Below are 3,933 nucleotides of genomic sequence, written 5' to 3'. Positions count from 1 at the left end.
ACCACAGCTGCAGTCAATCTTCTTCCATCTCCAGAGACCCAAGGTATGCTGCTGCTTCCTACCCTCCATAATTTCTTTTTAATATCTTAAGTTCCAAGTCCACACTCAAAGCACTACTGTTGGGCTGTGATCTGAATCCTCCCCCGAATAGCTTTAGCGCCGTATCCCTTAGAAATTAGAGCTTCTTTCTCATTCTTCTCCCTTTCTTGTGCCAGCTCTCATCATTAGGTGAGATACAGAACCTGAACTCACCCCAATCCTTCAAATGGCCAACTCTTACCCATCGGTTATGGGCTGCATGGTGTCCCGCCTGCCCAAATTCATGTGCTGAAGCCCTAACCCCCATAATCTCAGAATGTGGCCATATTTGGAGATAGCATCTTTAAAGAGAGAATTCTGGTGAAATGAAGTCACACGGGTGGGCCCTAATCCAATATGACTGGTGTCTTTATAAGAAGAGATTAGGACATAGACATATTACACATGGAAGAAAGACCATCTGAAGATACAGCAAGGAGGCAGCCATCTGCAAGCCCAGGAGAGAGGCCTCAGAATTAAACTGACTCTACTGACACTTTGATCTGGGACTTCCAGCTCCAGACTGTGAAGAAATAAATTTCTGTTGTTTAAGCTACTCAGTGAGTGGTACTTTGTTATGGTAGCCCTAGCTGATGAATATGCCATCTTTCAAGTTTCACCATAAATAGCACCTTTTCTGACAGGATTTCCCTAACTCCTGGATTAGCTACTCTCCTCCCATTTCTCTGTCTTTTCACTGCTCTAACATTCATTATCCTACAAATTATAATTATTTATTTATTTTTTCATTTCAAAGAATCTGTCAGCTCCCCAAGGCCAGGGACAAGTTAATCTTGTTTATTGCTGTATTAAATATGGGAAATAATACTAATTACCATAACAAACCTCCAAATCTCAGTGACTTAGCATAAAAGTCTATTTTTTATTCATAGCACAGTCCAACATGGGCCCAGGGTTCAAGGATGTAAGTCTCCATCTGTGGCTACATCTTCCTCTGGGTCCCTGAAGAGCTTCCAGTTTAGCTGGTGGATGTGGAATGAGAAAGTGATCATTGGTGGGAGGTTTCTATGAGTCAGACCTGAAAGTGGAGCACTTCACTCCTGCTCACATTCCATTGGCCAGACTTCAAGTAACATGACCTCACTAGCTGCAAGGGAGGCTGGGAAATGTAGTCCAATTTCAGGCCTAGGAAGTAAAGGAGAACATGGATATTGGTGAATACTAACAATTTATGCCATAACTGCTCTATTTCCAGCACCTGCCATTGTGCTTAACTCACAGCCACTTAATATATATTTTTACCAATTAAATCATTAACCTCCACAGGTCACACATTTAGCCTTACGTGCAACTGGGATGGAATGGTTCAGAATTATAGGCTCTACTCTATCTGTCATTAAACCAAATTACCTCATTTGCACACACTTGGAAGATGAAATCTTATCTCAGAAATCCCCTTAAAAGTAACAATCTGAAAAAAGGCAGTTATTTCACTTCTAACATTTTAACAAAAACAGGCTGCTCAGTATGTGTTTTTGCTATCTTGCTACGGTTGTTTGACTCTAAGTTATTAGACTCTAGCCTCCTGGAGAGCAACACATTAACCATCTGGGTAGCCAGCTTCAAGCCCAGTGTTTAACACATCTTCACCTTCCTTTCAGCCAGCATTTGTTGAGCATTTACTATATGCTATGCTAAATGTTTTATATCCATGAACTTATTAAATTGTTCCATGAAGTAGCAACAAGGATTGTCTATTTTTTATGTATTGAAATCCAGTGTTCAGAGAGATTAAGAGAACTTGCCAAGCATCACAGAACTAGTATGTTGTCAAACTAGAATGAAGTCTCTAGTACATACAATTTCAAAGCTTACCTTCCTAACCACTATTCCAAGCTGTCTTTCCTGTGCATGCTCATTACACTGAAAGGAAGTTGGCCATGGGCATCAGAGCTAAGTTCTATGATCTTGTGAGGAAACAAAGGCTGTCCTGACTGCTCCTGTTCTTATTTTCAAGAGTGTAGCTCTTCACTTCCTTGAGAGCAGGAAATGGGTTACCTCTGTAGTCCACAGAAAACCTAGCACAGAACCTTCTGCATAGAAGATCCTCAATGTCTGTCTCTGTTCTCTACAAGGTTTATTGATCAGGACCCTAGGAAGGAAAGGACTGGTCAGCCTGCCTCCATTTGTCATTATATCCTTCCCCAAGCACCCGGTCACATACTGCCTTTACCTCCTGCACAGTGGCTCTACCCCGAGCTCTTCTTAGAGGACATTTTTTCTTTATCTATTCACAACAGGGACAGGTGATGGTTCCTAATATCCTCTTGGAGTGAAGAACTTCTGTCCATCTCTGAGATTGATGGCGGTGGGAGAGGGAGAGAGCCAGACATTTCTGATGGCATGTCCATCTTGATTATAAGAAAGGGAGAAAACTTTGTGGTAAGGTGAGTCCTTTCAGGAAATAATAGCTTTCCCTCCAGTCATCTTCTCTTATTCTTCTAAGCCCCATTGCATGAGATCCCAGGTCCCTATTCTTCCAGACTCCAGACTCCAGAGGTAGCATAACTTGGATTCCAGTACCACTGTTACAGTTCCTGGGAAGCAGAGGCTTAGGCCTATCCTAATCCTTTCTGAGATCCTTCTCACAGTGTGCTTCAGAATGAAAAAAATCCATTTAGATGTGGGAAAACTTCCCTTAGTTTTTAGTTCATTATCAATTTTTTTTTTTGGTATCTTTGAAAATGACATTTTTCCCAGGATATTTTGTCAGTGGGCTCTCCTGGCAAATAATATACTAAAAAGAAAATAAATAAAATAGTGTTCTTTTTGCATGCATTTGGCACAAGTGAAGACCCCCTCCTGTGTGAGCACTTGGTTGAATTATTTCTGCCTACTGGCTTTTCTGTCCCTACAACAAGCAAGGCTGCACAGCTCCAGTTAGTGGATACCGGGAGGTGAGCCTCTAATGTCTCACAGATCCACATGGCTTGTTCTTCTCCTTTTGGGTGGGTGGGATATAACATATAACTTACATGAGAAATAATGGGGGTGTTTCAGACAGTGTGGTAGAAGTATATGTAGATGATGATGATGATGATATTTTTTGGTGGTGTGAGAAGATGGAGGATTTTCAGCACCTCTAAAGGAAACCCGAGTTTGTCTTTGGCTACTCAGTGTAAAAGGAGAACTGGCCACCATCATCCTCAAAAAAGTTTCCAGTGTTCTATGAATTCAGTTTCTATAGCTTGGCTCCTACAACTGGCAGGAGCCCCTCTGGGGCGGAAAGTAAGGGGGGGGTTGAAGAAAGATATTCTCCAGTCACCCCCAAGTTCATTTCCACTTAAGGCTGAGGGCCAAAGGGAAGCTCTGTCTCTTCTGATTTGGTTTGAATTGAGGCCATCCATCCCGTGTGAACTGCATTCCAGGCCTTTTTCTGGCTGATGTCAAAAGGCTGAACGTGGACTTCAGGAAGGCTTGAGGGCTGTCTTGCCTGCTAACACTGATTTTATGATATGCTAAACATAACATTCAATAGCTATTACTTCCACTGTCAGAGAAACAACTTGAGCCATCTATCTTCCTCCTCAGACTATATTACATTTCTCCCTACAAATGGCAACGCATTATAATATCTTTTATTATAATATTACTTATTTATCACCAAAGGTTTTCCAGCTTTAATGCTGAGGGCCCTCATCCTTTATCTGCTTTTTGGTTTGTTTGTTATGGATGTCACACTTTGTTTATCAAGATGGGCTCTGTTCAGAATTTGTGGAGACAGGTCTCCTCTGATTTACTTCTTATGCAAACCTGGGCTTTTATCTCATTAGATTTCTTAGCACACCAGGAGGACGGGATGGACAAGATGTTCTGCTTTCTTGCTTTGTCAAG

The sequence above is a fragment of the Ursus maritimus genome, unplaced genomic scaffold, assembly GCF_017311325.1.
Source record: "Ursus maritimus isolate PB19 unplaced genomic scaffold, ASM1731132v1 scaffold_2, whole genome shotgun sequence".
NCBI lineage: Eukaryota > Metazoa > Chordata > Mammalia > Carnivora > Ursidae > Ursus > Ursus maritimus.
This window is presented reverse-complemented; position numbering follows the sequence as displayed.